General features: G+C 37.4%; 1 protein-coding gene and 1 non-coding gene across 2 annotated transcripts in view; one reads left to right on the plus strand and one right to left on the minus strand.

Annotated features, from left to right (window-relative positions):
• Positions 1-27,049, plus strand: part of RASA1 (RAS p21 protein activator 1) — a gene marked incomplete in the record, with an annotated part of 120,605 nt that overhangs the window by 4,656 nt on the left and 88,900 nt on the right.
• On the minus strand, positions 23,922-24,027 carry LOC114005989 (U6 spliceosomal RNA). Its single transcript, XR_003547767.1, has one exon. It is a non-coding gene; the product is annotated as a U6 spliceosomal RNA (small nuclear RNA).

A 27,049-nucleotide genomic window follows, 5' to 3' on the forward strand; every position in this document is an offset into this window, starting at 1 on the left:
GAAAGTAGATTGTTGGAGCAAAGTAGTGTGATTGCCCCTTTCAGCTGGTACTGAATTGTTTGATACCATTAGCCTGGCATTTAGCCTAGGTCATACTCTAGACCTAATATTCAAGCTTTTAAATTCTAAAACTTTAAGGAAAAGGAAATAAGAAATGTAAAGAGTATCTTTTCCTTAAAAATCATTTTACTGTATCTCCAAAAATAAAACCATTCTTAATTAAGTCAAATAATTGCTCAAGACTAATGTTAGGATGTGTGTGTAGCATTCATTAATTTTGTCACTGATTGCATTGTAACTATGGGTTAAGAAACTACTGCTTCCTAATAAAAATGGGGGTAAAAGTTGCAAGCATTAGTTATGGACAGAGTGGTTGCTGACCGTACTCGTACTCAGATATTTTGTTGTATTCGTATGAGTAGTAAAGCAGTAGTAGGTGCTTCAAGGGTTGCAACAATGAGCAAAAAGCCTTTTTCTCAATGAATCTCTCTTCCAGGGAGTTTTAGATTTAGTGGGAAGTAAGCCAATTACTCAGCAGAGTCTTATGCCTTGACAACCCCCACTCCCCTGGTCCCCACCATACTTCCAATCAGCCAGGATCATGGGCATCCATGTGTACTGCCTGGAGTCTTTCAGCAACCTGGGATCCAGGCCATGGCCCTTTTTTTTTTTTAATATTTTAAAATTATTATTCATACATTAAATGGTTATACATCATTTAGATTGTGAAGAGACTTTACCCAGCATGATCTACAATATTGGTAGAACAACATTAATCATTTATTTGCTCTCAAGTCTCAAATTCTGCCAGGGCATGATGGAGACTGCTCCACATGTCATCTACTGACTGTAATGTCCAAGGTGGCTGAACTTAAATCTGGTGTCTCAGCTGGGACGAATGGAACAGCTGGTATGTAGTTGAGCATATTCTGTGCATCCACTCTCTGTAGCCTCTCCACCTGAAGAAGGTTGGGCTTCTTCATAGCATGGCAGCTATGTTCTACCTGGAGGTTGGCGGGAGCCTGTATTGGGGGCGTGGGGCGGTCAAGAGGACAAGCCCCAGTGTGCCAGTATTTATCGAGACTCAGTGTTTATCATACTTGCTGATATTCCAATGACCAGTGCTAGTGACATGACCCATTACAGATTTAATATGGGAGGAGACTATAAAAGGGTATACTTGCTATTGCAAGATTTCTCAAGGGAGCCAAAGTAACTGTAACACCTGTGTTACTTATTTACATGTAATATCAGTAATAATTAAATACTAGTGGTGACAGATGGAGTTGGGAGGAAGGCAAATACAGGTTCTTCTCTTAACACAACATAATAAATGACCTTTCATTAAATGATTCAACTATTTCCACAATAGTTGATGCTTCCTGGCTACCGTTATTTTATTTTTTAACCAAAAATATTGACTATGTGTGTTGGTTATAGTTCATTGTTTGAATATGCAGGTATTTGTGGAATATGATTATTATTTTGGAGTCACCTGAAATATGTTTCAGTTTGGGTTAAAAATAGTTGTTAATAGATAAAACTTAATGATAACTTCATCTGTCTTATCACCACAGGAGAATTTGGGGTGGGATTTTAGGCATTTTAGTGATTACTTGATTTAGTGAAACAGTGAATATTATAGGGGACAAAAGAAATATAAATGATATATGGTCTAGTTGAGAGTTGAGGCATTTTAGAGAGAAATAAGATGATAAAGTTAGTCTATAGTCATTTTTTACAGTAAATTTTTCAAATCCAGAGGATAGCTGTGGAAGAGTTGAAAGAATGAAAGTAAATGAGAGAATCCTATTGAAATTTCAGACTAATCCTCTTACTGGATTTTTTAGAGAGAAAATTTGATGAGCTTTCTTTTTTCTTTATTCATGATAGAACATGAGAAAGAGAAGGTGAGGTAGAGAGAAAGGGAGGGCAGGGGCCAGGAGAGAAATGTGTACTCTCCACAGGGTACACATTGTGTGTGTCCAGTCCTTAACTCGCTGGATCTTGAGGCACTAGTGGACACTTGGATGTGTGCTTGGTGTATTTCATACTGACCAGGCTGGCAATTTGAACTGCACTCTCCATGTTGGAGCCTGCTTCTCTTTATACGTTATTGTTTGCTATGGAGTTGGCCCTGTTTAGCTTTTGAAACATTGATGTTTGGTATTATAGTCAGAAGTTGGTATGCATTGATATATAGAATTTCAGTGATGAGGGAACCTTCTCGTTGGCCAGATGTAGAAGTGGAAGAAGAATGACTTAAGTTCACACAGGTAGGACAGAGACAGAACCCAGTTCTTACTAATTTTTATGTATGTTCAGATTTGGATATTTATAATTCCATTATATTTTATTGATTGGTTGATTGATTGGGAGGGGACCAGAAGGCAGAGACCCAGTATTAATCATTTGCTGTATGTCAGATAGCTGTTTAGTTTTTATAACTATACAATTAGAATAGGTATGATTCTCACTTATTGTTGAAAAAACTAAACTATAGAGCTGAAATTCTAATGCAAATAATCATGTTTCCTTGCTTTGTCTGCTTCAGCTCTTAGAACACACACATATGGGGACACTTCAGAAAGTTCATGAAGAAATGGAATTAAAGTATGAGTTTGTTTTGGTACAAAAAGTAAAGTCCATGCATAATATTTTCATTTTCTTTTCTTTTTCTTTTTCTTTTTTAAGGTTTTTGCCATAGGGTGTGTGTACTTGCTGGAGAGGAGACTAAAAGAGACTGAGAGGGGAGGTGAGATAATATGCCTATTTCCCCGGAGCCTTTGAAGACCCCTCTTCTATGTGCAGCCATACAAAACTTAATATACTTCAGGGATGGCAGTTATTGTATTTAAAGGACTAGATTGTGCCCTCCAGAATTTATGGATTGAAACCTGTGTCTTACTGAATTTGGAGATAAGGCCCTTGAAGATGTAATTAACATTAAATTAAGTTGTAAGAGTAGCTCACAGATTTAATAGGGCTAGTGTACTATAAGAAGAGACATGAGAGTATGCATGCAGGAGAAAAGGTCATTTGAGGACACAGTGGGAACACTAACATGTGCAATCAGAGATTACATCCTGATTTACAGTTTTGAATATATCACTTTGTAGAGTTTTCTTACTGGTTATCCTAGATATTAAAACACATATATAACTTACCACAGTCTATTGGTATAAAAATTTTTTCAGTTTGACTTTTCTTGCCTTTATGTTCACACTTTGTAAATACTATTGTCTTGGTTATTTCGTCTGCATATATTATAAGTAACATATCAGATGGTATTATAGTTGTTTTTATGTTGGCAACATGAACATAACTTAAAATTTTACTGTCTTTAAGTATTTTCAAGTTTATTGTTCAGAGGTGTTAAGTATATTCACATTGTGTGACCATCACCACCATCTCTCATCAAAAGATTTTCATCTTCCAGCCGAAGTTCAGTGCCCATTAAATAGTAACTTCCCCATTTCCCTCTCTAGCCTCTGACAACCACTATTCTATTTGTTCTCTATGAATTTGACTGATCCAGATACTTCATATAATTAGTCATATAATGTTTGTCTTTCTTGTGACTGGATTATTATTTTACCTAATATAATGCCATCAGACTTTACCCATGATGTAACATGTATCAGAACTTTCTTTTTAAAAGCAAATACTACTCCTCTGTATGTATATATCTCTTTTTGTTTATCTCTTCTTGGGGTAGCGTCTTCCTTTTGGCTGTTGTAAATAATGTACATGTGTTATAAAAAAATACCTGTTGAGAGTCTCTGCTTTCATTTTGGGTATATACCCAGAAATGGAATTGCTGGATCATATGATTATTTTGTGTTGAATTTTATTGAGAAATCACCACTTGTTTTTAAATAGTCACTATACCATATTACAGTTCCACCAACAAGAAGTACGTAAGGGCTTCAGTTTTTCTTTTCTTTTGTCCTTTTTTGTTTGTTTAGCCAAAGGAAAAGGTAGTTTATTAAATAAAAATGAAAATACACTCCTGAGAGGTAGGAGAGGGGGTGTGCGTGGACAGAAAAAGAGCGGCTCAAAGGCCAGTTTTCAGTTTTTTATATCCTTGTTGATACTTGTTGTTTTCTGTTTTCTTGGTAATTGCCATCCTAGTCAATATGAAGTCATGTTTGTGGTTTTGATTTGCATCTCCCTAATGATTAGTGATGTTGAACATCTTTTCAATCTTTGTTGTCTACTTTTGTGTATTTTTTTTTTTTTGGAGAAATATCTATTCAAGTCCTTTGCCCATTTTTTGATTGAGTTTTACTTTTTGTTGTTGAGTTTTAGGAATTCTTTATATATTCTGGATGTCAGTTTCCTATCATGTATTTGACTTCCAAATATTTTCTCTTTCATGGGTTACCTTGTACTCTCTTGTGTCCTTCAATGGGTAGAGATTCTTAATTTTTAAGCACTCCAGCCTATCTGTGTTTTCTTCTGTTGACTCCATAATTTCAACCACTAGCTATGATTTTAAAACCTCTTGAGTACAATATTCTGTTTTTACCAATATTTTTGCTTTTTTCATTTTTTCTTCTTTCTTGATGTTCCAAGATTCCTTCCTTTATTATTTAAAGAATTTTATTATCCATTCACTAAGAGTATGTCTGCTAGTGACAGTTTCTCAGTTTTCCTTTGCTAATCAATGTCTTTTATTTCACAATCATCCCTGAAAGATTGTTTTACCATATAGAATTGATGGCTGACAAAATTATTGAAAAAGCTCATGGCACTTTCTTCTAACCTTTCTGTTTCATGGTGAGAAACCTGATGTTATTTGAATTAATATTCCCCTATAGGTAGTCTTTTCTCTGGTTGCTTACAAAATATTTTTTATATTGTTTTCAGAAGTTTAATGGTGATGGGTCTAGATGCAATTTCTGTAAGTTTACCTATTTGAGGTCTTGAATCTGTAAGTTTTTACTTTTCTCCAAATTTGTAAGTTTTAAGCCATTAAAAAAAGTCCAAAGTGTGGTGCTGACTCCTTAGTGCGGTATAGTTAAGTGCCATGCAGGAATTCGGACCCACTATGGCCAGCTGTGGTTTGAATCTCAGCCTGGAGGCACACACATGTACTTTATGTGCATGCTCAAAATTCCGACAGCATGGAGAAATGAGGAAAGGGACTGCAGCCCGACCGTGCTCCATTGAGGGTACTTTCTCCCCAGCCCTACACCTACTTGTGCCCATAGTCTGTCTTTGTCTCTCTTCAACAAGTGCACACACCCTCTGACAATTAAAAAAAAAAAATCAAAATGGTATTGGAATTGTTTCCAACATCTTAATTCAGAGTGCTTTTAGTGTTGCTTCCTTCAGAAGAAGAAATCTTCTGTAGCCCTTTTTTTCCCTCCAGTAGCCTAGCAGAGGAGAGTTGAGAAGACATCCTATAAACTGCCATTTGTACATGTCATCCTTTTGTTTGTTTTTAATATACTCTTTCAATTTTCCTTTCTTTCTCTTTTCTTTATGGGAGTTAGTTCAGTGATAAGGAGTTAGATCTTTTGTTACTGTGTTCCAGATCCTTGACTTTGTTAGCTTCCTTTCAATGTTCTCCTTTGTTGTTCAGATTGGATAAATTTAGGCTGTCTTTTTTTTTGTTTTTTTTTGTTTTTGTTTTTGTTTTTTTGAGAGGTTTTCGCTATAGGGCGTGCACGCGCCAGACAGACAGAGAGAGACATAGAGACAGAAAGCGAGAAATCACCCCCCAGAGGGGACGGTCATGCCGCACCGCAATCCCTTCTCCTCCATTCTCCTCTCGGGATCTTGGGCACGCACGTACATGCGCCCAGCGTGAGTTTTAAGCCACAGAGTTCGGGACGCGAACCGTGGTCGACTACATGGGAGTCCAGCGACATAGCCATTACGCTAACTGCTGGTTCCCAATTTAGGCTGTCTTTAGGCTCATTGATTCTATGCTCTGTCATCTCTACTCTTGAGCACATCTAGTAAGTTTTTAAAAAGATTTTTTAAATTGATAAATCATATGTATTTCTGGTGTACAATGTATTTTGAGCTATGTGTACATTGTGGAGTGGCCAAATTGAGCTAGTTAATATATACATAACCTTCCATACCAAGATTTTTCTTTTTAATTGCCAGAGGGCACATGCATTCTCCAGTGACAGAGAAAGAGGGAAAAAACATCCTCCAGTGAGACATGATTGTACTGCAATCCCATCTCCTCCATTTTTCCATCTTAATTTGGATTTGGGGCACACATGCACAAGTGCCCAGAATGTTTTTCAAGCTGCTATGGCTGGGATTTGAACCACAGGTGACCATGTTAGATCTACCTGCTTTTACCACTAAGTAACTGGGTCAGCCCATCCTAAACATTTTTTTCCTTTTTAATGCTGAGAACACTTAAAATCTTATTTTTTGTTTAGGTATACTTTGGAGATGTTGTGGGTTTGGTTCCAGACCACTACAATAAAGCAAATATCACAATAATATGAGCCATACAAACTTATTGGTTGTCTAGTACTTGTAACAGTTATGTTTACATTATACTACAGTATTTTGAGTATGAAATGGCATGTCTAAAATAATGTACATATCTTAATTAGAAATATTTTATTGTTAAAAATGCTAACAATCATCTGAGCCTTCAAGAAGTCATTATCATTTTTGGTGGTGAAAATGTTGATAGCTGCTGACATGGTTGTGGTTGCCAAAGGTTTAGGTGGCAGTTTTCTTTACTTTGTGATTACCAGAGGTAGGCATGCTTGCCAAATAGAGAGAGCAATAAAGCAAGCCCCAGTGAGGCCTGATCATGCTGTAATCCTCTTTCTTCCATCAGGATTTTAGGCACATACGCATATATGCCTGGTGTATATTTCTTTTTTTTTCCCCTTATTTATTTATTTAATATACTTTCACTGAACAGCACCACCAAATACGATTTTCCAGCCATAATTCACTGTAAAGTTGCTTGATCATACAAATTATCGTCAACAAATAATTTTCCATTTCTTATTTCTTGTGTGTGTGTGTGTGTATTTCTCACCCTTATTTCTCACCCTTTGCCATTTCCTATCCTCCTCCCACCCTGTCTCTGGTATCTGCAGTTGCTTCCCATTCCTTTATTCTTTTCTACATTGTATTGATTCTCAAAATATCTTAATCTAAATACTTCCAGTAGGAATTTCAGTTGATATAGACATATCTGTGAACAAAAGTTGACTTTAGGCATGAAACTGTGGGTAGAATGAATATACTATAAAATAGCACCTAGCTGAGGCTATATAGCTTACTGTGGTTACTAAATAGGTATTTTTTAAATGCAGTTTTTAATTTCAAGAAAGGCAGTTTTAGCTTTAATAAATGAAAATAAAAAATGTTAAGAGAACTTTGCTTAATATTTAAAGCCAGGAAACAGGTTAGGATTCTGTTTGAATAGTAGGTGCATGGTCCTGTCTGCAATTTGAGAGAAGACAAAACTCCTTAACACTGGAAAACAAAGCATAGAAGGTCATTAATGTTTTAGTCAAAAGTCATACAATTCTGTTTCACCAGTTCACACTCGTGTACTCTATCTTCTGTTGTGGCCTGATCTTTTTGTTTAAATTCTGGAAGATAATGTTCAACCCTGGACTTGCCCCTACCATTAGGCCGGCCATTTTCTTGGCTGTTTTAGAACTCTTATTTCTTTAGTTTTCTTGGGATAGCACTCCCTTCAGAACTTCTTGGAGAGCTGGTCTGGTGTTGGTAAATTCTTTCAGGTTTTGTTTATCTGAGAATGTTCTTGTCTTCTCTTCCCACATGAAGGATAATCTTGCCAGATATAGTATTTTTGGTTGAAATTGTTTTTCACTCAACACTTCGATATATTTTCCCATTCTTTCCTCACTCGCATTGTTTCCGATGAGAGATCTGCTGTTAGCCTGATGGGATAACCTCTGTAGGTAACTTGATGTTTCTCTCTTGCCAGTCTGAGTTACTATCTGTGGTTTTGGTCATTCTGGCTATAATGTGTCTCGGAGAAGATCTTCTTGGGTTGATCCTATTTGGGTCTGGATCTTTGAATGCCTCTCTAGATTTGGGAAATTTTCTTCCAGGATTTCATGGAATAGATTGCCAATGCCCTTATTAGTCTCTTCACCTTCTGGGATACTGATTATCTTGATGTTTGGATGATTAATGGTACCTAGTATTTCTCATATGTTATTCTCACTTTGGGGGGCTATTTTCTCAGTTTTTGTGGTGGATTTTACTAGTCCAGCAATCCTGTCTTTTACATCTGAGATTTGATTTTCTGTATGATCTAGTCTGCTTTTAATATTTTCAAGTGAGATTTTGACTTCTTGTATTATAGCCTTCATCTCTAACAGTTCCGTTTGATTCTTTTTTTATGGTGTGATTTCTTCTTTCAGCTCTCACAAGAACTTCCTCACCTCCTGGAACTCATAGGCTTTTTTCTTCTGATGTTTATTGTCTCTCCTCTCTTCCATCTCTGTTAGTTTTATCACTATGAATACTATAAATTCTTTATCAGACATTTCCATGAGTTCATTGTACTGTTTGTGGATGAAGAGGAGTTATTCTTTTCCCTTGGGGGAGAGGTATTATCTTGGTTTCACATATTTCTTGTGCCCCTCCAGTGATTTATAGTCATCTGATGAGTTATTCGTTTCTTCCTAATTTCTAGAAGATCAATCTGAGCAATCAGAGGCACACAGGAGACTGTGGTCTACAAATTCTTTGGTGTTGCATTTTTCTCCAAGGACTCTACCAGGGTAAATTCTCAGCAGAATATCGTCATTGCCTTATCTCTGAAATCACTAGATCTCAGCTCTCATGACGGACTCAGTCTTCTTCTGGTCTGGCCTTTCTTTGTTTGGGGAGAGGTTTTTGCTATAGGGCATGTGCACTCACCAAAAAGACAGAGATAGAAAGCAAGAAATCACCCCCCAGGGGGGATGGCCACACCGCAATCCCTTCTCCATTCTCCTCTTGGGATCTTGGGCATGCATGCATATGCGCCTGGTGTGAGTTTAAGCCACTGGGTCGGGGACTCAAACCATGGTTGGCTTCATGGGAGTTTAGCGACATAGCCATTACGCTAACTGCTGGTCCCAGGCCTGCCCTTTCTTTTTGCCAGGGTAAATTCTCAGCAGAACATCTTCATTGCCTTATCTCTGAAATCACTCGCCTGGTATATATTTCAAGTTGTTAGGGCCAGAACACAAACTGCAGTAGGCCATGTGGGCTGTGGCTCCCTTTACTGCTGACCTATGGGGCCAGCCTAGACAAGTTTTTAACATAAGACAACAAATAAGCTTGCCACATCAATTGACTCTTTCATGAAAGATTTCTGTGTAGTATTTGATACTGTTTGATAGCATTTCACCCAACGTAGACTGGAGGCAGTTCTCTGAAACCCTGCCATTGCTTTATCAACTAACTTTATATAATATTCCAAATCCTTTCAAAAGTGTACATAGCACCTTTACCTGTAGGAAATTCCATCTGAAGAAAAACTCTTTGCTCATCCTTAAGAAACAACTTATTATCCATTAAAGTTTACTTTTCTTGCTATTTCCACCACATCTGCAGTTACTTCCTCCAGTGAAGTCTTGAGCCCCTCAAGCTCATTCATGAGGACTGAAATCTACTTTTCCAAATTCCTGTTCATAGAGATATTTTGACCTCCTCCAGTGAATTAACAAATGTTCATAATGGCACTAGAGTGGTGACTTTCCAAAATTTTTTTTCAGTTTGATTTTCCCAGATCCATCAAAAGAAATCCCCTTATTGCCTTATGTAAAATGCATGTGTGTGTTTGAAGACATGGTTCAGTGTTGTAATTCTCCTGCCTCTCAGCCTCCCATGTAGCTGTGTCCATAGACACATGCCACTGCCCAGTGCTTTTCAACATGGCCTTGCCATGTTGCCCAGACCAGCCTTAAGCTCATCCTCCTACCTCAGACTCACTAGTTGCTCAGATTATGGGCATGATGGTCGCCTTTAAGTTGGAATGAGACTCAAACTTGAGCTTCCTATGTGGTTACAGTGAGTGGAACACAGTGTCTTAGCAATCTGTGCCACTGTGACTGGGCTCAAAATCTGTTTTGTAAATAATAAAACTTGAAGGTTGAAATTACTTCTTGATCGTGCACTGCAGAATGAATTTTGTGTTAGTAAGAATAGAAACAACAAATTTTGTATATCTTCATCAGAGCTCTTAGGTGATTACGTACATTGTCAGTGAGCAATAATATTGCATTGTGGGAAAAGTCACAATTTTTGTTTGTTTTCTATGCAAAAATGTGACATGACTTTTTCTATAACCCAATATTTTGAAGGGAATCTTTTAAAATTTACTGTCAGTGAGTGGAAAATACTCAGTTAATAATGCTTTAAACAATGTGTTGTCATCCAGGCTTTGTTGTTCCATTTATAGAGCATAGACAGAGTTGCTTTAGCCTAATTCTTAATAGTCCTATGGTTTTGGGAATGGTAATTGAGAATTGGCTTCAATCTCAAGTCGAAGCTGCATTACCCCTTAACAAGAGAGTTAGCCTGTCCTTTGAAGCTTTGAGGCCAACCATTGACTTCTCTAACTATGAAAGCCCTGGGTAGCATCATCTTCCCATAAAAAGCTGTTTTCATCTGCATTGAAAATCCATTGTTTTATATAGCCACCTTTATGAATGAGCTTAGCTAATCTTCCAAATAACTTGATGCAGTTTCTATATCAGCATTTGCTGCTTTACACTGCACTTTTACATTAGGGGGACAGCTTGTTTCTCATGAATCAACATCTGTTACCTTCCAGCTTTTCTTCTGCAGCTTCCTTGCCTCTCTCAACCTTCACAGAATTGAAGAGTTAGGACCTTATTTTAGGTTACACTTTATCGTAAGGGAACGTTGTAGGTCGTTTGTTCCTATGTTCAGACCACTAAAACTTTCTCCAAATAAAGCTGTTTTGCTTTCTTATAATTTATGTTATCACTATAGTAATATTTTTAATTTTCTCCAATAACTTTTCCTTTGAATTTACACCTTGGCTAAATGGTACAAGAGGCTTTGGCTTGGCCTATCTTGGCTTTTGACTTGCCTTTCTAACTAAGTTTAATAATTTCTAACTTATATTTCCCCCTTTTTATGAGAAAAGGAAAGAGAGAAAGGGAGAGAGACAGAGATAAATATTTTTGACAGCATCTCTCCATGTTGCACTCTTCTTGCCCCAGCCTACCAGTGAATTAGGATTACAGGCATGTGAGCTGCCTCCGGTGTATCTTTGTTTGCCTTGGAACTAAACCTAAGCCTCCTAAACAGTGGTGCTATTTGCGCACCACTATGATTGGACTCTAGTTTTTATTTAAATAAGAGATGTATAACTTTTTACTTGAATACTTAGAGGTCATTATAGGATTATCAATTGGTCTAATTTTGCCCAAGGAGAGGGAGAGAGATGGGTGGAACAACTAGTCAGTCAGAATACAACATTTATTGATTAGTTTGCCATCAATAGGGACCAGTCTGTAATGCAGTGCTCTGTGAGGCTGACCCACATGGGTAAGATTGGTCTGAGACTGGCTGAAGCTGGAGGTAGATTGTGATCTGAAGACCCTCTTGGGAGTTTCTGTCTCTGCCTTTCTCATCATGGAAGAAATAAATAAACTTTTAAAAAATTTGTCATCTTATATGAATATGGTTTGAGGCACCCCAAAACAATTATAATAATGACATCAAGATCATTACTCACAGATCATAAAAGATATGATGACAAAATTTGGATTATTGTGAGAATTACCAAAGTGTGACACAGAGACATACGCTGTTTGGAAAAAGTAGCAGTGATAGATTTGAAATAAGTCTTTAATTCATAATGAACTCAGTATCTGCAATGTACTGTAAGGTAAAGCACAGTAGAACAAGGTATGCTTGTTACACTACATCATTAATTGTAGTTACTGTGTTGTATCGTTGATGTCTTTTTTTTTTTTTTTTTTGGAGAGGTTTTCGCTATAGGGCGCGTGCGCTCGCCAGACAAAGAGAGACAGCGAGAAATCACCCCCCAGGGGGGGATGGTCACACCGCAATCCCTTCTCCTCCATTCTCCTCTCAGGATCCTGGGCACGCACACACACACGCCTGGTGTGAGTTTTAAGCCACAGGGTCCGGGACGTGAACCACGATCGACTACGTGGGAGTCCAGCGACGTAGCCATTACGCTAACTGCTGGTTCCCTATCATTGATGTCTTAAACTTACTGTCTCTGTCTAAATGGAATTGTTTGTTCTGATCAGCATCTCCCAAACTTCCATTCAATAAGCTTTTGTTGTTGCTGTCATTCTGTTACTGGTCTTTATTTTATTGTTATTAGAATTTTTTGTCGTATAATTTTCATTTGGGTTTTTTTATAATAACTTGAGCCTATACAGTAAATTTTCATTGTTGTTATTGAAGGCTTTTAAAGTATTTTGTTGTCACTGTAGTTTTCAGTACTATAATTTCCATTTTTTTTTTCTTTCTTTCTTTGGAGAGGTTTTTGCTGTAGGGCGCGTGCGCTCGCCAGACAGACAGAGACAGAGACAGAAAGTGAGAAATCACCCCCCTGGGGGGGATGGCCACGCCGCAATCCCTTCTCCTCCATTCTCCTCTCAGGATCTTGGGCATGCACGCACACGCGCCTGACGTGAGTTTAAGCCCCCGGGTCTGGGACTCGAACCATGGTCGACTACGTGGGAGTCCAGCAACAGAGCCATTACACTAACTGCTGGTCCCCATTTTGTTGTTGTTTTATAGCTTCCATTTATTTCTTTGAAATCTTCTATTATTTTCATCTGTTTCAAATGAATTTGTAATTGATTGTTGAAATTTTATAATGGGCGCTTTAATATCTTTGAAAAATCCTTCCAACATCTATTTCATATCAATTATTGATTGTCTTTTTCTCAAACAAGTTGTGATTTTCTTGGTTTTTAGAGTGATGGGTCAGTTTAGATTGTATGATTGGACATTTGGTTTCTATATAATTTCTTAAAAACATTTTTTTCCCCTAAGTGTGATTAACCAATCTTTTCTGTAGAAAATTTGGAGACTTTCAGAAAATACAGAGGAAAAAATAATCACTTTTGTAATTGAGGAATTGAGATGGAGAATTTTAGATAACTCTCCCTGGTCATAGAGCTACCAAATGAATCAACCCCAGGTTTTTGATCCCCAAGTATATCCTTTCTACCACTCAAGTATAATATATTCCTTCTTTGATTTTTCTTCCTTACTACTTCAGGAAAATTGTTTTAGTTGGAGAATGAAGATCTTTGAGGAAGGATAGTGAGTAGATTAGTAGCCATCCTGAGGCATCTAGTATAGTGTTTATTTCGAGTAGTTTAGGACATGTTTATAGATAGTTGAATATGTTTAGATACATGGATTTTGGAAGATTTCCTCTGCCATTAAAGAAATGAGAGGCTTGGTTCCTTTATATATGCATTTACTTAGGGGTATTTGATTAAATAAATACTTCTTAAAGTTGAATGGGAAGCAGTAATAGACTCTAAAAACAAACAAACAAACAAACAGATTTTAGGCAAGCCACTAGTGTGGAGGTTAAAGAGGCTGGATCCACATGGCCAGCTGCACAGTTTGAGTCTCAGACTCCGCTGCTTGAGAGACATGCTGGGTACTAGTGTGTGTGTGCCCAAGATCCTAAGAGGAAAATGGAGAAGGGATTGGGGAGTGGCTGTTCCCCCAGGGTCTCTCTGGCGAATACACACTCCCTATAGCAAAATTACCAAAAGCAGACAGAACAAAACAGGTTTTTATCTTCTTTCAATGAAAACTGTCTTTGAGAAGACTCATTGTTAGCTTTCTTATTCACTTGTTGAGCAACTATATAGAAATATTTAATATTATCTCACATAAGTGATTCTAGATAAGTCAATAGATACACAAGGGGTCTTCAAAAAGTTAATATGGAAAAACTATGGATTTAAAAAGCTTTTTGTGGTAAATTAAACTCATACTGTAATTTTATTTTTCTGTGAACCTTTATAAGTACCCTCATAGTGAAGCTGGTTTATTTACCCACATCAGTAGTTTTAGGGTGATTTCCAAAGGCACGAAAAAAAAATTTCTGATCACAAGGTTAAATGGTAGAGAGGGTTTTTTTGTTGTTGTTTTGTTTTGCTCGAGAGCAAGTATGCCTGCCAGAGAGAGAGAGACAGTGACAGAAAGAGGAAGAGGAGAAAGCACCCCTTATGGGGAATGGTCATGCCTGAATCTCTTCTCTCTCTTCTCTCCTTAAGGAATTTTAGGCCTGCATGTACACGTGCCCAGTGTTTTTTCTCAAGCTGCTGGGTCTGGTACTTGAACTTGTGGTCAGTTACGTGGTGTCCAGCTTCCTTAACCACCAGGCAACAGAGTCAGCCTGTTTTAGGAATATTTTATTACTGTCTTTTAGTTCCTACTTGACTAAGAAAGCTAGTTCAGATATCTGGAGTGGAATTGCTAGTGTACTTATTTCTTAAGGGAGATTGCAGTGCTTATTGTTGATTATAGAATAAATACAGTTCCAATTAGATTTTAATAGTCTTTGGAATTATGTTCTTTACATGTTCTTTATGTATGTATTTGCTGGAAATTCAGAGGAGTTAACTATATGGTTTGTTTTTATATGTTTGCTTATAGTCATTACATAAATTTGATTAATTTCTTGTGAAATTTGGAAGGAAGGAACACACTGACAGGAGACTGCATCCTCTAGTTAATAGAATTCCTAAATATCATTTTCTTTTTTGATCATTATTAGAAACTTTCTATCATGAAGCCATTTTTGAAATAACAGCAGATGTGAATAGGAAATACTAAAGTCAATTATGGTCTGAAAATAGGTGAATGGTCTAACATATTTTGAGAGGGAGAACATTCACATACTTTTTAAAGTTTATTTGATTGATTGGTCAATTGATTGATTGATAGGATGTTTGGGCTCACCAGAAAGACAAAGAGAGACAGGGAGACAGAGGTGAGAAATCACCCGCGGGGGCTAGGGGTGGTGGCCATGTTGTAATCACTTCTCCTCCATTCTCCTCTTGGGATGTTAGGAATGCATGCACATGTGCCCGGTGTGAGTTTTAAGCAGCTGAGTCTGGGACTCGAATTATGGTCAACTACATTGGAGTCCAGCAACATAATCATTATGCCATCTGCTGGTCCCAAGTTTATTTCTTGAGAGAGAGAGAGACAGGCATCCTCAGTAGGGTCTCATTCAGCATGCAGTCCCCATCTACTCCCTGCCTCTCAGGCCTTTCATCCAGTCAGGATCAGGGGTTCAGGTTGATCGAGGATTCAAACTGCTGTCTTCCCTGTGACTCCAGCATTGCAGAATCGTACCCTATTGTCTGCACCAGTGTGACTAGTTCCATTCACATGATTTTTTACTATAGTATATTGTTATAATTGTACTGGTTTACTATTATTGTTGTTAATCTTTTACTATGTCTAATTTATAAATTAAACACATATATTTTATATATATATATATGTATATGGGTCTATGTGTCTATGTGTGTATACATACGTATATATGTATACATATACACACACACATAAATAGTTCCATACTATCTGCAGTTTTTGTCATACTGGCAGTTTTAGAAAATATCCCTTGCAGATAAGGGGGGGACTACTGTGTGATGGAAGATATGTTATGTTCCATAATGATTTGTACATTATAGATATGTGGAATGCATGGAATACAGTCAGTTCTCTTGTTAGCTTTTCAAAACAATTTTTGTTTTTAATATTTCAATCTGCCTTTTTCTTTTTCTTCCCAACCCAGTCTAATCATTTATTAATACTATTGCATTCTACCTCCTAAATCGCTTTCAAGTGTAACATTTCTTTTTTTAATTTCTTACCTGTTGTTCAAACTGTCATTTTTTCTTTTTCTCACTGGAGTAGTCTGTTACACAGTTTTCTCTTTGTTCCTTATTTCTTCTTCAGTCAATTAATAACCCTATTAATGGCTTTCAGAATTTTTGGACTTCTACTCAAGTAAAAAGAAATTTCTTTGCACGTTGTCATATAGAACCTATGTGTGTCTAAATTTAAAAAAGTTTAATGAAAAATATTCTTTAATGACTACTGGTGATGCATTCTATTTTTTATTTTAGTTCTGTTTTGTAAAATACTAACTAATAGAAAGCATCTAAACGGAATTTAAAATTCCCAGCCGTTTGAAAAACTGCTTCATATTATTTCTAGCATGATCTTGTGAAGACCAATTTTGTATTCTTTCTTGAAACATTTCGTGAGTGCCCATTGTTTAGAGTGTGGTGGCTTTCTAATTAATTTTGACCATGAGTTACAGAAAGAACCAGATTTTGTCATCCACCACACACATACAGCATACATATATTATAGAAACATAAACCCTTATTACCTGTGATATACTCATTATCGTTGCATTTTATTCTGTACTGATAACTTCTTTGTCACTTCATTAAATAAAAGCACTGATTGTGATCTAGTTAATGATTTCTTCTTTTTTTTCCGAATTATTTAATTAATTAATTTATTATTATTTTAAAAATTTGACCAGAGAAAGGAAGCAAACTGCTAGTCCGGGACTTAGACCATGGTTGGCCATGTGAGAGTCCAGTGCATCAATCATGCAACCTCCAGACCTGTAAATTGATTTCTTGATTCAGTGTCTTGTAACTTGGAGGTTGAGACCAAAATAATTAAAGCCGTCATACCCTGTTTCCCAGTATTTTTTATTTCATCATTGTACTGGTTATTCCTTTAAATTGCTGTGCAGTTTATGTCTCTCCACTTACTGCTTCCTTTGTCAAGAATACCTTTCTCTCTACTTTAATGGTATGACAGACAGACATTCTTTTTTTTTTTTTAAGAGAAATTTGCTTTAGGGCACTCACTGGAAAGACAGAGACAGAAAGCAAAAAATCACCCCCTGGGGGGCAGGGAGAGAATGGCCATGCCTCAATCCCTTCTCTTCCATTCTCCTCTCAGGATTTTGGGTATACATGCACACATAGAAGGCCAGCATGAGTTTTAAGCTGCTGGATTGGAGACTCAAACCATAGTTGACCATGTGGGAGTTCAGTGCCTTAACCACTGTGCCACCTACTGGCCCTTCTCATTCATTCATTTTGCATGCAGTTGAGACATTTCTGAAAGTGGTGTGTTATGACAAAAAATAAAGGTTTCCTCTCAAAAATGACAACAGCAATCTTGTCCAAAAAATTTGGAAAGAACTCTCTGATTTCTCAGAGTTAAGCCACAGTTTATCAATTAAGTGATGAATTTACCAACATAGGAGGAATTAGTTTTTCTAGTTAGAAACACCTGATTGTTGTTTTGCAGAATGTCAATTTGTATTTGATTGTTTCCTCATTAATTATGTTGTGAGTTCAGTATGTTACATGCAGGGACATATAATTATCAGTTGTCCACTGATGTATTAATAGATAAATTTAAACTTGGTTAAGGTGGATTTCACCAGATTTTGCCAATAGAAAAGATACCTTTCTCTTCGTTATTAATAAATAATAAGATTTCTGGGGTTTTTTGGTTGTTTTTTTTTTGTTGTTTTATTTTTTTAGAGAGATTTTTGCTAGAGGGTGTGCATACTCGCCAGAGAGACAGAAAGTGAGAAACTACTCCCCCAGTGAATGACCATGCCACAATTCTTTATCCTCCTGTCTCCTCTCAGGACTTTAGGCATTCATGCACATGCACTCAGTGTGAGTTTTTAAGCCACTGGGTCTGGGACTTGAACCACAAACGACTATAATGGGTGTCCAGCCACATAACCATTATGCCATCTGCTGGTCTTGGTTTTATTATAAATTTCTAAAGGATGCATTCAGCTGTAAATTTTCTTCTAAGCACTGCTACTGCTTTTGCTATTTCCACAAATGTTGATAAGTTATCCTTTTATTTAGTTCAAAATTTTATTTTTAAATTGCTCTTGAGAGAGTTCTCCTTGGATCCATATGCTCTTTTGAAGGGTGCTGTACAGTCTCCATGTGTTTCAGGATTTTCCAGCTATGTTTTTGTTATTGACTTAAGTTGAATTCTGTTGTGCTCTGAAGAGCACACATTACATGATTTCTATATGTGTATATTTGTTAAGGTGTGTTATATGGTTTGGAAGGTGACATTTATTAGTGTTTCATGTGAGCTGGAAAAGAATGTATATTATGCTGTCGTTGGATGAAATAGGTTATAGTGTCATTTATATCCAGATGATTAATGGTAATGAGTTCTGCTACATTCTTCCTGATTTTCTTCCTTCTGGATCTGTGCATTTCTGATATAGGCATGTTGAAGTCCTACCTGTAGTAGTGCACTCATATTTCTTGCAGTTCTGTTTTTTTCTCATGTATTATTTTTTTCTAAGAGAGAGATTTTTGCTATAGGGCATGTGCACTTGGTATAGAGACAGAGAGAGTCACAAAGTGAGAAATCCCTCCCCCCCCTTCCTAGGGCATGGCCACGCTGCAATCCCTTTTCCTTTACTCTCTCTCAGGATTTTGGGCATGCATGCACACATGCCCGGCGTGAGTTTTAAACTGTCGAGTCTGGGAATCAAACCATAGTCAACTATGTGGAAGTCCAACAGCATAACCATTATGCCATCTGCTGGTCTTTCTTCATGTATTTTTTACTCTCTATTGTTAGGCACTTAACACATTAAGGATTGGTATGTCTTAGAGTATTAATCTCTATATTTTGTAATGCCTTCTTTACCCCTCACAACTTCTTGCTCTGAAGTCTGTTGTATCTGAATTATTATAGCTATTCTTGCTTATTTTTGATTAGTATTATTTTTCTCCAGCCTTTTGCTTTTGTGTATGTGTGTTTATATTTAAAATAAATGTCATGTTCATGTATTAGGTTGTCGAGAAAATTATGACATATTTTTCAATGTAAAAATTCATCATGACTTTGCCAATGACTCAATAGTTGGGTCTTATTTTAGAACCACTCTGACAGTCTTTTTTTTTTTTTTATGGGTATATTTAGACTACAGTCTTGTACTATATGAAGATGTTTTGGTGAACAACAGACCACATATGTGACTGTGGTCCCATAAAAAGCATATAGGCTATACCATAAAGCCTAGGTGTGTAGTAGGCTCTATCAGCTAGGTTTGTGTACTTACACACTATGATGATATTCCCAGAACAGTGAAATTGCTTAACAATGCATTTTTGAGAACCTAGTCCCATCCTTAAGTGATATACAACTTTACTGACATTTGTAGCCATTATAGATATAGTTAGATTAATAACTATTGAATTTATTACTGGTTTCTATTTGTTTGCCTTTTTTTTTTTAAAGGTCTTTCTTCAGTGAGTGATAGAGTGATAGAGGCAGAGAAAGAAAGACTTAAAGGGCCCTCTCTCAGCAGGGTCTTTATTCTGCAGTCTGTTCCCTCTGTTAGCCAGCTACAGAATGTGAGCACTGGCACATCAGTATGTTCAGGGAGGTCTCTAAGATGCAAACCCAGAACCTTCCTTTGTAGGTCAGCTTTGCAAAGTTTTGTCTTACAGCTGTGTCATTGTCTGACCCTGTTGCCCTTGTCTTTGTAACTATTTGTGTCTTCCTTTTTTTTTTTTTTTTTAATTCTTTTAAACTTTCTGTTGAACATTTTACAGTATTCCATTTTCTCTCACATTTTTTTAGCAATTCGTTTTTTGGGGGTGTGTGCACTTGTCAGAGACAGAGGGAGAGAAGGAGGGAGAGAAAGGGAAAGGGAAAGTGAGATATCACTCCCTAGGAAAGATGACCATGCTGTAGCCGCTTCTCCTCCATTCTCTTTTGGGATTTTGGGCATGCATATGCACACAGGCCCAGTGTGATATTCAAGCCACTAGTGTGGCTTAAAGTGCAGTCATCCATGTGCAAGTCCAGAGCCTAAACCACTATGCCACCTGCTGGCCTTTAAGCAAATTAATTTTAGTTCTTTAACTTTTTTTAGTGTTTCCAGTATACATGTACAACTTACACAACTCCATTCTCAAATAATACTTTATTGTTCTGTGAGTAATTAAGTACTTTAAAACATTTCTGATTTCTTCTATCATTTATTCATTTATATATAAGTATACATGATTGAACATATTTTTGCCATTCTTTTGAGCAAACTCATACCTGTTAGCTCAATTAAGAATAAGAAAAATAAGTTTTGGGCCAGATGGAAGTGAATCATGCTGGGCACATGTGCTTGTGTGCCCAAAAGAGGAAACTGGAGGAGAAGGGATTGCAACGTGGCTGTTGCCTGTGAGGGGTGATTGCTCACTTTCCTTCTCTCTCTGTCTCTCTCTGTCTCTGTCTCTCTGGCAAGTGTACATGCCCTATAGCAAAACTTAAAAAAGAAAAAGAAGAATATTTTTATTTTACCTTCACTTATTTGCTCTTTGTTCTCCTTGTCTTTATGTAGATCTAAGTTTCCGGAACATATAATTTTCCTTTTGTCTTATGAACTTCAGACATTTTTTGCAAAGTAGGTCTGTCGGCACCAATTCTTCAATTTTTGTTTGTCTGAGAATATCTATTTTACCGAATTGTGTACAGAAATGCATGAGATGGGGTTAATTGATAAAGAAACAAGTTTATTCAATTCATGATTTGGAGGTTCAGGGTCCACGGGTCAGTTTCTGGTGAACTATAGTATGTTAGAGGGCAGGAACTTTTTTTTTTTAATAAGGAATTATGTATTTATTTAATTCCATTTGCTATTACCATTTTTTTAAATTTGACCAGAGACAGAGAGAGAGAGAGAGAGAAAGTGAAGAGACAAGCCTTCAAGGTCCAGGATTCTAACCATGTTCTGCAATGTGGGAATCCAGCACCACCTATTGGACCCAGGGCAGGATCTTGAGTAGGGCAGCTGTTTGTAAGTTTTCTGTCTTTTCTGGTCTCCTTTTTTCTTTTATAAACACACCTCTACTCAGTATTAGGAGTCCCTCTCTAGTGGCTGTACCACACCTAGAGGCTCTACACTGGGATATTATCAAAGGATTAGGTTTTCTAACACCTATACAATATAACCAAGTCCCAATAAATGAATTATGGGGGACATTCACACTATAGCAGTGTCTTTATTTCCCTTTCACTTTTGAAGGTTATTTTTGTAGGACAGATTTAATTTTAGGTTATTCTTCTCTCAGCACTTGAAATATTTCACTTCATTTTCCTCTTGTTTGCATAGTTTCTGAGAAGTTCAGTGGAATTCTTTATGCCTCTATAAGTACATTATTATTATTGTTATTTGTCTCTGTTGTCTTTTAGGATTTTTAAGTTTATCTTTGATATTTTACAACTTAAATATGATAAGCATAAGGGGGAATGGTTCTTTTGGGGTGGGCATTTATCTTGCTTAGTGTTCTCTAAGTTTTCATTTATCTGCAGGTTGATGTCTAACATTAATCTTGGGGAAATATTCAGCCTTTGTTCATGTAAGTTTCACCCTTTGTAGTTGTCACACAGTTCTTGAATGGCCTGTTGTTTCTCAGACCCCTACCCCACCCAGTCTTTTTCTCTTTGCTTTCTAGTTTTGTAAGTAGTTTCTATTGTCCTATCCTTAAGCTCAGAAATTCTTTCCTCACCTGTGTCTAGTCTACAATGAGCCTAGAAAAGGCATTCTTTATTTTTGTTACTGTGTTTTTGATTTCTGATATTTCTTTTTTATTCTTTCTCAGGATTTCCCCCCTCTGCTTGCATTATTCATGTATTTGCATGTTGTCTGCCCTTTTCATTAAAGCACTTAGCATTTTAATAATAGTTTTTTTATTCCATTCTGATAATTCCAGATCTCTGCCATATCTGATTCCGATGCTTACTCTGTTTTTTCCCTCTATTATTATTATTATTATTATTAAGAGAGACTTTTGCTATATGGATGTGCACTTGCTGGAGAAACAGAGACAGACAGAAGGTGAGAAATCACTCCCCAGGGGGGAATGGCCACATCACAATCCCTTCTCCTCTGTTCTTCTCTCAGGAACTTAGGCACACTCGCACATTTGTCCAGCGTGAGTTTTAATCTACCAGATCTGGGACTTGAACCTTGGTCACTTGCGTGGGAGTCCTGCCATGTAACCATTATGTTATCTACTGATCCCGGAGAGCAGTTTCTTACAAAAAAGACAAAAATACAATTTTTTTTTTTGGACAGGTTTTTGCTATAGGGCGCGTGCGCTCGCCAGACAGACAGAGAGAGACATAGAGACAGAAAGCGAGAAATCACCCCCCAGGGGGTGGAGGGTAGTCACACCGGAATCCCTTCTCCTCCATTCTCCTCTCGGGATCTTGGGCACGCACGCACATACACCCGGCGTGAGTTTTAAGCCACCGGGTCCAGACGCAAACCACGGTCGTTTACGTGGGAGTCCAGCAACATAGCCATTACGCTAACTGCTGGTTCCCAAAAATACAGTTTTGAGAGATGATATTTATTTGTGTGTTTGTTTTTAGTTTTTTTGTTTTGCCATAGGGCATTTGTGCTTTCTGGAGAGAGTCAGAGAGAGGGAAAGTGAGAAGTCATCCACCAGTAGCAATGGCTGCACCACAATCCCTTCTCCTCCATTCTTCTCTAAGGACTTCGGGCATTATGCACACCCACACTGTGATTTTCAAACTACCGGGCCCAGGACTTGAACTGCAGTTGGCCATGTGGAAGTATAATGCTACCTGCTGGCTCAGTATTTCAGTTTTTAATAGTAAATGTTTAGATATCTTTAAACAGTCATTGAGTTTGGGTTTCTTGTTTTTACTTCAGTATTCCTGAAAGTGATGTGTTTTCAGTATTTCTTGGTATATATAATAAAAACCTAGAGAATGAAGGTAAACATTTTATCAAAAGAAAGCAGTTTTAAACAAGTAGAGAATATTATTAGCCAGTTAACAAGTATCAACTGTTTCATAAACATTTCACAGCACTGCCCAAATTGTGTACTGCATAGTTCATTTAAAATAATTGGTTTTCTGTCACCTTTTGACAGTTAAATAATTTAGAAACTTTTGCATTTGGAGTCTCTGCTCTTTGGAATCCAGGAGTCCTGAGGGTCTTTAGTAAACTTTTGTTGTTTAACTGTACTTACCTTAAACTAACATGCTCAATAAAATTCTTTGCAGAGCACGTTTAGTGCACAGCTACATTTCTATCTTCCTGGTACATATGGTGGAAGTAATGTATGAAAATAACCTATAGTTCAGACCCTGGAAAACCTGAGTTTGTGGTTTTAATGCTGTTAGTGAATCACTATATTGGAAAAGTTATTTCAGTTACTCATGATTCAGTGTTTTCTTTTGTGAAATGTAGTAACATTTCTCCTTTTTTTTAAAAAGAAGTATTTTTATTATTGTTACTATTTTATTATTTTTGAATTTTGCTGTAGGGCACAGGCTTAAGAGAGAGAGAAAAAAAAGAGAAAGAGAAAAAGACAAAAGGAAAGTGAGGAAGTAATCTGCCAGGTCTGGGACTCAAACCTGAGTTTGCTAAGTGGAAGTCCAGTGTCTTAACTACCATGTCATCTGCTGGCTCCATATTTCTCCATTTCTAATGAACAGTGATGTTGATGTTTTGTAACTATCAAAAAGGCTGCAGTAGAATACTTATATATGAAGTTTGTAAATGGTTCTTTTTGTTTTTTTTTTATCTAAGATAAAAAAAAAGTAAGATAAACTCTCCAAGGATACTTCCTTTTATCTCTCTAAATCTTAATAAGCAACACTAAAACACCACTTTCTTCTTGCTTTATCAGTCCTCTCATCCTGACTACATATTGCTGCATATATACAGAGTGAAGTAATTACTATAGTCAAGTGAATTAAAATAGCCATTACCTCACATTGTTAATCGTGTGTGTGTGTGTGTGTGTGTGTGTGTGTGTGTGTGATTAAGTGTACCTAAAAATACAGAGTATTTCACAAATTTGTGTGTCATCCTTGTGCAGGGGGCTGGGCTCATCTTCTCTGTATCATTCCAATTTTTAGTATATGTGTTGAAGTGAGCATTGTATGTGATTCCCACAGAAGAATAGGAATATTTAACACCCTACCTTTGGTGGTATGTGATATTGACATGAATTGTCACAGGAATCAGAGACCTATATAAATGTTGAAAGAATAAATGAATCAGGTATGTAAATGAATGGAATATTAGCATACAGAGACAGCAATGTGAAGAAGTTAGTTGTTTTCTTGTATTTTTTTTTCTCTTTGCAGAGCATGTTTTGAGAAACTTAATAAATACTACATTATGAGAAGCAATATGTAGTCAGGATGAGAGGACTGATAAAGCAAGAAGAAAGTGGTGTTTTAGTGTTGCTTATTAAGATTTAGAGGGATAAGAAGCAGCATCCTTTGCTGGAACGTTTATCCTACATTTTTAAAATTATTTTTTTAAAAAGGTTTTTGCCATAGGATGCCTTCACCTATTGGAGAGAAGCAGAAAGAGACAGTAGGAGGGAAAGTGACAAATCACCCCATGGGGAGATGGCCATGCTGCAGCCCCTTTTACATTCTCCTCCTGAGATTTTGTGCGCACATACACCCAGCGTGATCTTTTAAGTTACTGAAACGAAGACTGCAACTGTGGTCAGCCATATGAGAGTCCAGTGTCTTAATCACTACATCACCTGCTGGCTCCAGCTTATCCTACTTTTTAATGACAGAAATGTGATAGAAAAATTTGGGGTTATTTTTCAGATAATATGTAGAATTCTGATTGCTTTGCTCTAAGGAAATATGCCATAAAATAGTGCCTATAATAATTGCATATGGAGGAACATTTTATATGAAGAGAAACTAAAGTATCCAGATTTTTAAAAATATTGAAAGTTTTAAAATGCTGGATATGAAGTATTTCATAACTATTTAATGAACAGAGAAGGTAAAAAATGGTGTCAAAATCCTGGGACCAGGGAACCAGCAGTTAGCGTAATGGCTATGTCGCTGGCCTCCCACGTAGTCGACCGCAGTTCGTGTCCCGGACCCGGTGGCTTAAAACTCACGCCGGGCGCGTGTGCGTGCATGCCCAAGATCCCGAGAGGAGAATGGAGGAGAAGGGATTGCGGTGTGACCATCCCCCCTGGAGGGTGATTTCTCGCTTTCTGTCTCTATGTCTCTCTCTGTCTGTCTGGCGAGCGCACGCGCCCTACAGTGAAAATCCAAAAAAAAAAAAAAAAAAAATCCTGGGACCAGCAGTTAGCATAATGTGTCACTGCACTCCCAAGTAGTCGGCGCCAGTTTGAGTCCCGGACCCAGTGGCTTAAAACTCATGTCGGGCACGTGTGCGTGCGTGCCCAAGATCCCAAGAGGAGAATGGAGGAGAAGGGATTGCGGCGTGGCCGTCCCTCCTAGGGGGTGATTTCTTGCTTTCTGTCTCTGTCTTTGTCTGTCTGTCTAGCGAGTGCACGCACCCTATGGCAAAAACCTCTCCCCCCCAAAAAAATCTTAACACAATCCTGAGAGGTAGTACAGTGCACTTGTAACTAGATTCTAGCTTTGTCCATAGTTTTAGTTTAAGATATTTTGTGACTCAATAAAATGTGGAAAAAAATGTAAAATAAGAAAAATAATAAAATTAAATAAACAGCAAGAAAAACATGACACAAGGATGGAAAGTTACTGTGTAAAGTATTATCTTTGACTTGCTTGATATCCAATGTATTTATGCTTTGAGAACCCAATGTCATATGCTATAAAGATGTATAATGATTAAATGTAAATTTAAAAAATAAATAATTTTTAAAATCCTTGCCAAAGAAGCAGGAACATAGATTCCCATCATATCATGGTCCTCACTGGGCATAAGGTGTTAGTCATAGGAAATCTATGACTAATGATGAGAAAGGACTCAGACCTGGCTCTCTTGTCATTCATTGTCTCAGCTACTAGTACTGACCACAGAGTCTGAGGTTGTTGAGCAAAACAATGAATTTGGAAAGGTTATCACAGTCTTGGCCTATACAGACATTTGGCAGTATTGGGGTTAAGGAAGATTAAATTCAAGATAATGAAATCAGTGAGGGTGAGTGCAGCAGCTGGACAATGTACTGTAATGAGTGTGTGTGCACTTGCTGAAGACTGAGTGGGTGGGGAAGAGAAAACCCTCCCATGGGGCCGGTCACACCACAATCCCTTCTTTTCCATTTCTCCTTCTTGTTAGGATTTTGAGCATATAATGTGCACATGCCTGGCATGTTTTTTTTTTGGGGGGGGAGAGATTTTCACAATAAGGCACGTTCACTCGCCAGACAGAGAGAGACAGAGACAGAAAGCGAGAAATCACCCCCCACGGGGGATGGTCACGCTGCAATCCCTTCTCCTCCGTTCTCCTCTCGGGATCTTGGGCGCGCACGCACACGCGCCCGGCGTGAGTTCTAAGCCACCGGGTCCGGGACGCGAACTGCAGCCGACTATGTGGGAGTCAAGCGACATAGCCATTACGCTAACTGCTGGTTCCCCCTGGCATGTTTTTTCGAACCATGGTTGGCCATGTGGGATCTGGCTTTCATAAGCACTTAGCCATGGGGCCAGCCCTATGTTTTTATTTTTATTTTTATTTATTTATTTGTTTTCTAACTTATATGTGCTTTTTATTAAAGTGTAACAATACATAAAGCATAGTACTATGTGTTCAACTTAGTGCATTTTAATAAGTGGATTTACCTATGTAATCCATACTTAAACCTAAAAAAAGATCTAATACCAGTAGCCTATATGTCCTTTCTGCTATCTCCCAGTCCATCTTGCCCAAGAGCAAACAAAATCCTAATTTCTTTTTCTTTTGATTGCCAGAGGGTTTGAGCACTGATGTGAGAGTGAGCAAGCAAGTGAGTGACAGACAGGAAGAACCTCCCAATGGTATGGGGGTCTGGTGCTGTCCTTTTTTTCTCTATTTCTTTTTTAATTTTAAACAAAAAACCTGGATCCAGGTAGCCTAGCTCCAGAGTTGTTTTTTTGTTTGTTTGTTTTAATTTAACTTTATTTATCCATTTATTTATTTATTTTAATTTAATGAGAGAGAGAGAAA

The sequence above is a fragment of the Tupaia chinensis genome, unplaced genomic scaffold, assembly GCF_000334495.1.
Source record: "Tupaia chinensis unplaced genomic scaffold, TupChi_1.0 Scaffold145147_1, whole genome shotgun sequence".
Lineage (NCBI taxonomy): Eukaryota > Metazoa > Chordata > Mammalia > Scandentia > Tupaiidae > Tupaia > Tupaia belangeri.